General features: G+C 39.8%; 1 protein-coding gene across 7 annotated transcripts in view; it reads left to right on the top strand.

Annotated features, from left to right (window-relative positions):
* Positions 1-13,021, top strand: part of ARHGEF28 (Rho guanine nucleotide exchange factor 28) — a 120,121-nt gene that overhangs the window by 6,690 nt on the left and 100,410 nt on the right. The gene's annotated exons all lie outside the window — the stretch shown is intronic.

The following is a 13,021-nucleotide window of genomic DNA, read 5'->3' as shown; positions in this document are numbered from 1 at the left end:
TTCAGCCGGTTGAAGAAGACTTGTGCAAAGTTGTTGAGCCCACCTTGCTGCTTGTAAGGGTGTTGCTTCTGGTATGCTTTTCCCATTTGAAAGGAATACTACTTTTAGGCTATGAATTTTGAGGGTGTGAATATCAAATATAATTATGGAAATCAGAGTTGCTGTGATGACTGTTGTTGTATTAGATCTGGTGGTGACTTGTCTCAGTAATTTGCTGTTTGCTGTTTATGGCAGTTAAGGCAACTTGCCTTGGGGATGACTTCTATGAAGTTGCTGAAAAAAATCAACACCAGACACTTAGGATATTGGTGGGGAGTAAAAGTTGCTACAATGCAGTTCAATTTTTTGCTTCTAGAGATAAATGCTGAAATTCCCTCTACTTAATTGGGGGCAACTAGGAGTGTCCCAGCGGCTGGGCTCAGCCTGACCTGTTTTGTTCACTGTTTCTATTACCTGAAATGCATGTGACATATCAACTAATACCAGCCACCTCTCCTCCAGCCTTACATAGGCATTATTTCACCAGTGTTTTCTCAATCTGGGGGGATTTGGAGCAATTGATAAGCTTAATATCCTTTCCCCCATCTTCCCCCTGCCCCAGTTCTGGAAGATGTTGACCTAATTTGCAGACATGAATTGCACGTTTTATCAAGGCCTCATCGTGGGTGTGTAATAATTCCACTGGTTTATTCTGTTTGTAGATGCTGTGACAATGGAGTTAAGCTGCTCTGAAGTACCTCTTTATGTAAGCCCTTCAACACTAGGCTTCTGCCTAGAGAGTTGCTTTCTTTTGGATAATAGCTCATTCAAAATCAGGGTGAATGAAACTAAAATCCATTCTCTGATTTTCTGAGACTGGAGGCTGTTGAACATTTCTGTCAGATAAGGCATGTGTGAAAGTGATAGTTTCCAGTAGTGCAACTCAGCTGTCTGAAGGAAGTTTTAAATTATTTCCCCTTTGTGATAATTAATTTGTTCTCCTTCAGTATTCTCAACTGAAGTTTTCAAAAGCAGTTTTACTGCCTGTGAAGAGTGACCTCTCATTCGCTTTCCCACAATTTTGGGTTGTTTTTTTCCTTATAAAATTCCAAACTACCATTCTCTGTTTCCACGAAGCAGGAAATTCTGTGTTATGTAAAAAAAAAAAAAAAAAAAAAAAAAAAAGTTGAAATTTATAACCAAATGATTTTTTTTTCTGCAAAACTTGAAATTGCTTAAAATAGATTTAACTCCAAGTTAAAAAATAAGTAGCCACATGAGTGAGGACATACATTAGGTGATTTAAATTTATTTTGTGCCTTCAAGGGGATGTGGTTGTGAGTATTAAAACTTGGGAACTCTAACAGTTATTATTAAAAAAAAGTAATTGTGTTTTTTATATCTGTTCTCCTTTGCAATGAGGGTAGTAGGGGTACGTGGATGATGCCTAGGGGGAACATGGGAGAACAGTGAATGGTTTTCAAAAGGGTGGGAAAAGATGAAATAGAGACAGAAACAAAACAATTATCTGCTTATTGTAGTGAGATGGGGATGGAAAAGGACGAATGCAAATAATCTGTGCCCTGGAGTATTGAAGGGACATATGCCTGGAAATGCACCAGCATGATTTTTCATTGTATTTGTCAGCTTCAGACTTGGAATCTCAGGCTTGCAAAAATTAGGTGCAGTATCTTTAAAGGCATCAGGAGAAAAGTGTTTTTGAGGCCTGCTCCTGTGATGTTTATTGCGTGGTGCAAGGCTTTGAAAACAATTTTTTACAGGAAAAGTAATAAGAGACATGGTGATACCTGATCTGACTGATCTGGTATCTTCCCATAATAAGGTAACTGACCACTTTGCAAAGGGCAATGCAGTGGTTTTAATCCAGGTTGTTGAAAATGAAACATTTGATATTGTGTCTCACAGGAAATTCTTATGGATGATAAAGAAGGGGAAGATTAATATAGAGAGATAAAGATATATGGGTACTGCAAGAGCTCTTTAGGGTAGAGAGAAAGACATTACAAGTGACAGTCCTTAAGTGTCATACTTAAGGCTGCTTTAGTACTTTGATTATAACCCTATGAGTCAGATGTAGGTTTACAGAATATATGTAAATTCACTGACATCATTGGATTTGGGAGATGCTGGTTAGTACCAAGAAGAATTCAGTAATTATGTGGGAAGATTGAATTTTCCCACCTGTTATTTATGCCAGTAAAAAGTGGAAAGAATGGTACAAAACAGTGCATTTGAAGACTAATAATGATACATCTCTTATGAATAAGGGACTCACCAGTGGGAGGCTTGGAATGTTTTAGTCACTTGTAGTGTGTCAGATGAGAGAATGTGATTTTAGTTGAGAACATTCACCCCAAGCTTTGCGCAAGTGAGAGTCTGTACCAGATCTAAGCTTTGCTGGTTGTTCTGTGCTTTGGTAACTTTCCAGTTGTGGTCTTCAGCCTCTCACCAACGTAGGTGGATAAATCCCAGAGGGGGCTCATAACTTGCTAGAAACCCAGTGAGAGCAGTTTGAATTGTCACCAACTCATTTTCTTGTGGGGGCAGCAGATGGAGATGGTGTCTTTCTTGTGGGTCCCCAGTGTCCTAACATGCCTGAGGTTAGTGGGGAAAAATGGACTACCAGGGACTTGCAGTGGGAGCACCTGGGGTGAATTTCCCAGAACCTGGGATTGTAGTAATTTTTTAACAGTCTCCTGTATTTATTTCTGTGCGTATGCGTGGGAAAGATGGAAAGTTTTCTTTCAACCCACATCTGAAACTTGGAGAAATCTTAGCAGATCTTACAGTGACCATTTGAGGATGATGTAGTTAATCTAATGAGTTGGTGCCTGAAAGTGTTGCAGCTTCACAGTCTTGCACATCACAGTATTGTTCATAATTGGAGTGCCTTTGCCATGTGTTTGGGAAGATCAAAGAGTTCTGAGTGTCCTGAAAAACTCCTTGAGTGAGGGCAGTTATCTTCTTTAGTTAGATCCAATTATTTCATAAGTTCTGGAAACTCCTTCCAACTGCTTCTGTTTTATTTGAGTGACTTTGTTGGAAAACACAATCAAATCAGCATTAAAATTAAACATGAAAGCCCTTTCTGATTATTCAGTTCCTTTGTCAGTTTTCATTAAGCAGTTGTCTGACAAGCTGAGCCTTGTCTAAATGCTACCTCCATCATCTGGATGCTGCTTTCATAAGCAGGGATAGAGGAAACATCTCTGGAAAATTGAGGAAATATGACAAATACTTGCACAGCTGTGAATTTAGGTATCTCTCTGATGTATTCCAGTCCCTTCTAAAGGGCCACAGTGGAACTCCATGTCATGGCAATTGCACACTGTTCACATGTAACTTTGAAGATGTCAGCATATGGTTCTAACACATTGTTTTCCACAAGAAAAGGGAAAGAAATCAAAAGATAGGAAGTAATCTCTTCTTTCCAGCTTCTGTGAAAGCATAGGTTTTGTTCATTGAGAGAGGGAGAAATCTGCTGTATGCTGGCTCTGAAATTAGGATGCTTTTCACACTGTATGTAAACGTGCTTAGCATCTATATCCACTGGCTTTTACCCTCTTCTTTGTGGTAAGAATGCCTGTTTTGAGAGGTTTATATTTCCTGTCACATTATCTGAGAATAACTGCAGTTTTGTGTTTATAATACACATTTTAAAAGATTATATGTAGGATATTTATTGATTCACTGTATGTGAGCAGCTATTAACACAGCTGGAGCATGTGTCCACACAGTGCAGCTACTTCAAACTGTCACACTTCAGCATGAAGCATGACACTGAATTACTGAATTTCTTGGCAAATCTAAAATAGTATGTGTAGTCTTGTTGGCCTAGTGATGGCTGTTCTGTTGTGTTACCTAAGAGAGAATGCTTTCCGAAAGTTCAAGGACCTTGCTGATTTGATATAATTTTTGTGAAATATCATTTGAGAATACTCTATGCAATTACTCCATTTTGAAAATGCATGATTTAATACACTTCTTCTGTATTTAATTTTGGTGGCAGCAATACATTAAAATCTAATTACAGCACACATCAGTGTCATGATTTAAAAAAGAAATGGTAATGAAACAGAAAATCAAGTACTTGAAGCACATTTCCTCAGTTAATTTGAGCAGTCTGTTTCTGCCTTCTAGGCAGCAAATTACTGTTAACCACTCTGTAAAGTTACTCTTTATAAGCCAGTCTAGTTTTCAAGACTGAGTATCCAAGAATCCACTGACAGTTCATATACATCTCTTTTTTCAATGCTAATAATACATCATTTAAGTATATAGAACTTGAATGTAAGTAGCTTTGCCCTCCTAAATTATGCTTTTTTAAAACTGGTATAAATAAAATTATATTTAGCCAATTCTATCTGTGAGAGGAGCAGCAAGCTGAGTTTTTAATTTCCTTGTGTACTTAAGACAGCATGTGGAATAAAACCTCACTATCTTCAGGAAAAAAGGCTATTCATGAAAGATGAAAGATAAAAGCAAAATATTTGATGAGGCGCTCTTATTAAAGAATTTATGTATGTTGTTCCTCCTATTGTAAGCAGTTTTTAGTGTGGAGAAACAAATCTCCCTCATGGAAAAGCATTCCTTCTTATTTAATGGTAGGTAACTAGTTTTTGTTTGTTTTAAAGAAATGTTATTGATTACTAACTTTGATCTTTGATATTGGCAAAGAAATACCTTACTGCCATGGGGCAAACATACTGTGGAGGTAGTGAGCTCCCAAGAGCAGTAAATAAGTGTTCTCAGAAGTTTGTAAATGATTCTCTGCTAGGAGCCTTATGAATGTTTCCCATGGGAGCAGGAGAGATAAATAAATGCTGAGCCACAGGGTATATTCCCAGCAGTTTTGTGGAGACACCAAAGGGATCTCATCTCCCCAGGAGATAGTGCTGAAGGTTATGTATTTGTCTTTCCAAAGGAACTTTTGGATGTTAATTCTCTGTGAAGAGGCAGAAGCACAGGCTTCTGCCTTCAAGACTCAAGATCTCCTGGAAATTAGAACTTCCATTTGCTCTTGTGCTGCAAGGTGCTTACTGTTCTGAAAATGTACATTCCTAAGGTATCACATGCTCCTATGTACAACCACTGGAGCTGGCTTAAAGTCCTCAAGGTCTAAGCTTAATGAACTTGTCTTGTGTTCTGTTATACAAAGTCTCCCTCTCAAGGTGTCCCTGCTCCAGTGTTTTCACTCGGGGACAATTTTGTTTCTGACACTGCTACAGCTTCCTAGGTGAAGCGTAGGTGCCAAGGAGAGACAGGTGCTTAATACTGATGTATGGAAGTATTCCTTCAGGCAGGTTTTGGAGGGATTCTCTGGCTGGGTTGGGAAGGGCAGAGAGTAGGATGTGGCAGCAGGCTGCTTGCAGCAGCGGTGTCTGAGGGCCTGGAGACTCTCAGACTTTGGGTAAGCTCAGTGGTGGTCTTTGCCTGGGCTGGGTCTGCAAAGTGCCAAACACTATTCCAGCATGCTTTGGCGTGATTTGAGTGGGAAGTGGCAGTAGGACTTAGTATTGATTGTGAGTAGTTGATTGTCTCCCTTGCCAAGCTGTCTGCCTTCCCAGCTCCTCCGTGCTGTAGTTGATGTTTGAAGAGGGGTGGAAAGGGATAATTTTCCATGTGTTTGCTGCTCTTGCTGGCTATTTGGTATCTTGGAGTCAGCCCTTTGTGGAAAGAAGATGATTTCTATCCTGTCTTGTCCATTCTGTGCTTTCATGTTCTTTGCTCTTGCAGTGGATCTGGCCATAATTCTGGGCCTGTCTGTGTATTCAGTGAGGCTGAAATGACTGCTTTACTTAGACTTCAAAACACAAAAATAAGTGTGGTTTAAAATGTAAATTTGTATTGGCCTTTTGGCATGCTTTTGGTAGTGCACAGAGCTGTGTTCCACAGAGCTGATCCAGCTCTGGCTGGAGTTAGGAATAATTTGTTGTTTTCTGCTCTGGGAGCCTGGTCAGGTCCATCATGGGAAGCCTGCATGGGGATGCACAAAAGAGTATGCACAGGCTGACCTCTGGATGCAGCCTTGCTGCCAGAATGAAACTGAGAAAATATATCTGAAAGAATGGGACCTATTCTTGGGACATGTCAAAAGATATAAAAGAAAAGAATGGGTGCATCAAAGGGTGTCCATCAGCAGGCAGATAATTTTTGTTCCACTCATATATTAATTTTTTTCCCCTCAGTCCTCAAATTGAGATTTTTCTGGGCAGGGGCTTTGTGCTTACATGTTTTTGTGTAGTGTCTGCAACAATACAGCCCTGATATTACATAGGAAATGAGAATAATAACCAGTCTGATTTGTATATTTTAAATCAGGCCAACTGAAAGAGATTACTCTTTTTCTTTTAGTCAGCAGCTGTGTGTCAGAAGAGAAGTTAATTTTCTTATTGCAGAAATTTTCTGACCTGTGTTAACAGCTCTTTCTTAAGCTTCCTTATTCCACTGTATTTGTGCATGAACATAAGTTGTTGTGTCCCTGACAGCAAAACACTGAATGATATTTTCAGTGATAGACGAGCAAGAACATTAATGTATGTTTTGGCAATGGGTTTAAAATTTTTTCTGTTTCTTCTGCTTTCTCTCCTCTCCTTTCTGATAAAAGCATTCCAGATATTTTTATTTTTATCCAGTAGTTCCAGAATTAAAATATATCCCATTCATTTATTTATTTATTACTTGTTTATGTTATGTTGTTACCATATGGGACTCTGAAAACTTTTCTCCAACTTAGCTGTTGTCACAGTTTGATAATAACCTAAACACAGCTTTAAGACTGGTGGTGGCAAGGTAAGGAAAATAAAGTCAGTTTGATGTAAAGTGCTAATTTGCTATAGGCTTGTGCTGTGGTTCAGATTGTTTAAAAACACTGGCAGATGAATTCTGCATGAACAGTCAGTTCCATGACTGTCTCTTATACTGCTGCTGACATAGAGGAGGCATAAAAAGCACAAAGCCAGCATAAGCTCTGTATCATATGCTCACGGATGCCTTAGGATTTTAGCTTTTATATTTTCCATATATCTGTAATCCTGCAATTCTTTAGGGTATAGCTCTAAACTCCATATAGAATGTTAGCTACTGCTTTCCCATTTTGGCCAGACAAAACAGTTCCTCTCCAGGCCTGGGAATCCAGGACTCCTCACTGTCTCAGGCCCTGAGAAATGTAAACAAAAGTGAGTTGGGGGTGGAAGCAAACTTGGGGTAAATGACTTCATTACCTGATACTGTCATTGGAAGATTAACCCCCAAAATGCAAATGGACCAAATTTATGTAAGTATAAAAACCTGTCGTCCATTCTGGGTGTAGTCCCTGGGGGGCTTTGTCTGCCCTAAATGTACCTGAAGGCCCTTCAATAAATATAACTGCTTTTTGTTCCCTTAATTTTGTCTGGTCTCTGTTTTTAGGTGGCCTCACAAGGCATCATCACTAATTCAGCAAAAATGAGGTTGTATTCCCAGGTCTGACATGGCTCAGGTTAGTGTGGCTGGATGTTGCTTGGTGACATGAAAGTGGTGTTGCTGCCAGCTGTATCTTAAATTGAGTAAAGGACTGGTTGAGAGGAACAGGGGCTAAATAGAAGAAACTCCTCAGGACTGAAGAGGAAAATTTTTTTGTGGTAAGATAATGCCATAGAAAATAAAGACCTGGAAAGCATCTGGACATATTGCATGTGCACTGAATCAAAAGCATATGTTTAATACATGATTTTTAAAGTGGGTAATGTTAGAGGCAGCTTAACAGTGCACAGTCCTATGTCAACAGATTTGCAGACATATGTATGTCATGACCTGTTACTTTGTTTCTTCTTTTTAGAGGAATTTTTTTTCTTTGTTTTTTTTTTTTTTTTTAACATTCAGTTGGATTCTAATTCCTTTGGTGGAGGCAAATCTTGCAGTTCTCAACAAAACCCCTTGTTCTTCTGTCTGTGTCTCTGAAGAGAGTGAACCTTTGTTGAGGCTAGTGAGGAGGCAGAAAGTGTAACTCATTTTGAGACATCAGCTTTGGGTAAAAGCCAGTGTATACAATTTCAGAAACTCCCAACACAGTGGATGTGTTTCAGATTGTCACTGAAAGGGGAGTATTGCAATAAGCTCGATTGAAAACCCACCAGGTTTAAGGATGATCTCCTATTAAACCCCAACAACATAAAACAATCCTTTATCTCTGTTCCCCTGATCAAGGCCAAAGACTTGCCAAGCCGTCAAAGAAGCACAAAGTATGTACCAGGCGCAGAAGGTGGGAGAGGCCAGACAGGGCTTGTTTGGGTGGGAGGAAGTTCACTGTGCTGTGTGTTAGGGAACTGTGTGAGTGGTGTTTTCAAGCAGGGTGGGGAAGATCCATCTCTGAGGAGTAAACTTGGGCAGCTTTTATCCTGCTGTGAGGCAGGGGAAACAGTTAGTTAATCTGTCAGTATCTCCTCCATCCTTCTTTGCTTGGAGCTTACATTTGTGGTCAGTTTGGATGTAACAGAGTACTTAATTTTTTTCCAGTTTATGTGGGCTACTTACTCAAAAAGGTGGCTGTAACTTCTACCAGTACTTACTTTTTCTTTTAAAAAGGCACTGCATCTGAACCAAGATGAGGATCTTCCTGCTTTTTCATATCAAAAGAGGGAAGTTTATCTGTCTTCATTAGGAAATTTCTCTTTTAGTGCTTTTTTATTCAAGATAGTGATGGGACCTTGCTAAAGGCATCCTTCAGATTTTGTTTTGGTGGTCACTGAACACTTTCTTTTCTCACTTTTTTGACAAGTACAGAGGGGTGCCTCAGCTGCTAGTCAGTGGACTTCCTGTGTGCTGTATTGCCTTAAGCATCTCTGGGGGTGGTGCTTCTTACTTGTGCCTGGAGGTATCTGTGCAAATGCATCCTCTGCATCTCTCAGAAACCTTCCGCATACTGAAGAAATACCTGCAGGTAGTCGATGCATAAAGCTGATGTGGTTTGGAGAACCTAACACGTGGCTAACATGTGGGTGCACTTCCCACATGTTGGCAGTGACTTTTCCACAGGTTCATGGGCTGAAGACTGGCCTTGTGCAAATGAGTGAGGTTTTCTGGGTGCTGGTGGAGTTTTGCAGTATGAATCAACAGAGGACTAGCTCTTCTAGAAGTAACTTTGCATGTGTATTTAATTTTTATAGAAGTGTATGTGTGGGCTTTTGGACAATATGTAATATTAAATGTAACTCTATCAACACATGCTTGTCTTGAAGTATGTATGTGGAATTATGCTTATTGCATTGCTCTGGATAGAAAGTTGCTTCTTTCCTTAAGTTATTAAATGGGAGGAAAATCCACCCTGTTTTTGTTTTGGATATTTTTAGCTATACAGTTAGAAAGCTAATGCTTCTAGAGAAATGTTCAGCTTTTATGTCTATTTTTTTTTTCAGTTTGTAACATCTTCCCTTCCCTGCATGCAGTGTTGCTGTTTCATTGTGTGCTGAATCCCATTGCATTCAATTCAGTTTCTTTTTTAGCAAGTCCATAACTGCATTTACTGCAATCTGTAGACCAGATCTGTCTGGTGGACACTATCAAAGCATCACAGAACATTGGAAAGGCATATTTATAACTTTTTTCTTGCTATTAATGTTTTGAATATGATTGATTTGGGTTCATTTAGAATTTCCCTACAGCTAAAATTTCCCTGTTTTAGCATCTTTTGTGTAGAAGTGTTCACAGTTGCAGGTGAGTTGCAAAAGGGTCATCAGAACTGTATGGCTGCTACCGTTCTTGCCCAGGCACAAGCAAAATATAGACATTTTCTGAAGTGAGTCTTGTCAACAGTGAAAAAGTATTTATGTGAAATTGCAGTGGCCAGTAGCAGCTGACGTAGAGGAAAATATCCCTATTACTGCTGGCAATACTTGGAGATGTGCATTTACTTCAATGTGTTGGGTCTTGTGTTTTGGGAACAATTAAGCCATTGTTTTACCCCAGCACATAAATATTTTTCTTACAGCATGTAGTTACAAAACTGGTATTTTTTGTCTGTTACATTTGGAGATTATATCCTTGAAAGCCCTGGATAAAACAGTACTTCTCAAGCTATTTATTATGCTACATGCTTAGTTTGGTAAGGAAATTTTTAGGGTATTTTAGAATGTGTTATTTTTATGGTAGAAAGCTGCTGGGAAAGTAGATTTATTCAGGCTATGCATACATGGATAGAGAACAATTGTTGAAATTATGCTTGGTGGCCTGGATCTTGAAGTCCTCCAAAGGTCTTTTTGTGTTGCACCTGTTTTGCTGGAGCAGGTTCCTGGTGAGGAAGATGGTGGCTTTCAAATTGGAAGAAGCTCAGCTCACGTTAATGGCCAGTTACTTATTGAGGCATGAAGTGTCTGGCAGCAGGCTAGGGATGAGCCATAGTGGAAGTGCCATGGTCAAAGCTTCAGCCTCTCCTGCCTGCCTGGATGCTGCCGTGTTTCAGCTGTGGGGGATTCCTACCCACTTCTTCTCCTCACAAAGCCTGCCTCAGTCCCTTGCTGGGATGCAGAGCAGGGTCAGATGAGTGTCAGGAGGTGGAAGCTCTCCCAAGTCTGGCCTTAGCTGCTTCCTACCCAGGACATGGGGTTCAGTGGACCCTGCTGCTGCACGCCTGACATGGTCAGTTCTCAAGTACCATAGACAAACCAAGGGAAAACGTGTGTCTGAAAAACCTGATTGGTGACACTGAAAGAGTGCACAGACCTGTGAATCTTATTAAAAACGCAAACCTTGCTAGTCTCCTCTCTGGTGCCAGTGCCAGTGTCTTCCCTGGTAATAAAAGGTAGGCTTTTTTTATGAATCCCAGAGAGGTGAAAGCTAATGCTTCCTCAGCCACAGGAATGTATTCAGAGTTGCTGCAATGTCTTCTCCCATGTATGCTTTTCCGGTTTCTATTTGAAGGATTACAGTGACAATCTTGGCTTTCATTAAATCGATGTCTAAACTCCTCTTGGCTGCAATAGGCTGAGGGCTTCTCCTATGTTAGTTTTCTTCTGTTTTCTGGTATCTTTTTGCAGTCAAAGATATTGATGCAGCTGCTTGAAGTTCTCTGCTGTTACAGGTCTGAATGATGTTTGAGAGATCTCCAGTTTCCATGTGCTCCTGTGGTGGTTCTGTAGAGATTAATACCTCTTTTTAGCCATGCATGTGTGAATCTAAGTAAGATAATGGTCTCAGTAAATGCTATTTGACTTAAAAATTGTTTTCTCTACAAGCCTATCAGAATCAACACAGTGTGATCTTGAGGCAAGGACCTTCCCCTGCAGCTATCTGTGAAACGAGCTGTGGCCAGGGGCTATGTTCATTGCTGAGATGGTGGAGTGGCACATCCTTCCCCTTGCTTTGATTAAGTGGGGACTGAACTATCTGAGGTTCACATAGACCCTGAAAGCATGCTTAAGCATACCTACATGTAGAAATCAAGCTCTTTCTGTTACATTTTCCCAAGTCTGTGAGGATATAGATAACCTTATTAAGGCAAGGGAAGAGTTGGGAGAGAGGTTAGGCTGTTGTTAAAAGAATGAACATGTGAAAATGGTGTCAAAGACATCTAGCAACTGAATTGTCAAGAATCTGGCTCTTCCGGATCCATGCTCTCACAGCTGCCTTGTATTCAGTGTACTTTTTCAAAGATAAAGTGCCAGGTTTACCTCATTTGGGTTTTGGTGTCTGGAAGATAAGCGTAAAGTTTGTATTTAGAAATGTAGAAGAAAAAGTTGGGATGTGTTTCCAGTTTCAGTGTCTGGAACAAACTCAGACCAAACGTCATTCTGTAGAAGGTCAGACTTCTCAATTCAGGTGGTGTGTATACTATAATCTATTTCTATTGATTTTGCTCTTTTGAGTTAGGGCTTAATTACTTACTTTTAAATGCCAATAACTGCAGTTTTAGTTTCTTTGTGCTTTAGTAGTAAGTCAGTGCCAGGGTTTTTTTCAGACTTGAGATGGTGCTTTGGTCATGCCTTGCAGAATGGGTTGTAAGCAGTGGAGAAGACTTTCTCTCATGTGTGGTGACAGTGATGCTGGGCAAATGAGTTTCGTGCTTTGATAGAAAACCTGGATTGAGCACTCTGGCTCTGCCAGGAAGCAGTGCTTTTACAAAAGAGGTGTCATCGCCCAAAAAACTCTGGGAAAGCCTTGTGAAGCAGACAGACATTTCTTTGGTGGAGGAATAAATTGCTGCATCTCATTGCAAGGTCTAGCCTTCTCCCCTCTTGATTGTGTGCCTTGTTAGGAAAGGAGGAGAAGAAAGATGGGAGTTGGAATTGCTCCCATTCCTGTGACTCCAAGTTAATTTGTCTGTGGTGGAAAGAGCTGTTCAGGTAGTCCCTGCTGCAGCCTGCTCCTGGGGCTGGACTGACCTTGCCTGAGGGACTCAGGATATAAACACTTCTGCAGGGATTGGGTATAAGACTTGAATTATTTTCTCAAAGTATTTTTCTATGTAGGAGTTTTCTAGAATGGACTGCAAGTGATCTTTTTAGGAAAAAAAAAGTGATTAAATAGGTCCTGTAATATATTTGGCTTCACACAGAGACAATTTGAAAGTAAACTGATACATGTTTTAGTAGCAGCAACAGCAGCAGCAAGTAATATGTTTGAATGGAGCAAAATGAAACAGGAATATCTATCTGAAGGCTGGATAGAAAGTGCCGGAGATGATGACAGGAGCTTGCATGAAATAACTATTTCGAATGCCAAGTGTGATAACCATACAGTATCAAAAATAATATTTTTGATACTGTATGGTTATCACACTATTACTTTCTGTGTTATCTCTGAATCATATACTGTAATATAGGGTTTAAACTCTTTTTGGATAATTTGTGACTTTCCAATTGAATCACTTAATTGTTTGGCCAGATATAAGGTAGCTGCCAGTTTGCCTTCTTTTTGTAAAGTCTTTGCTTAAATGACAGTTACTTTTATTTTCTTTAGTGTTGTAAGGAGTGAGCTCTATAAAACTTGTTTTTTATTGTGTACACGTGAGGTTTTCACTGTCTTTTTTCCTCTAGACAGGGATTTG

The sequence above is a fragment of the Pyrgilauda ruficollis genome, unplaced genomic scaffold (genome assembly GCF_017590135.1).
Source record: "Pyrgilauda ruficollis isolate IOZ18807 unplaced genomic scaffold, ASM1759013v1 scaffold74, whole genome shotgun sequence".
Lineage (NCBI taxonomy): Eukaryota > Metazoa > Chordata > Aves > Passeriformes > Passeridae > Pyrgilauda > Pyrgilauda ruficollis.
Note: the sequence above shows the minus strand (reverse complement) of the source record. Positions and strands in the feature narration are given on the sequence as shown.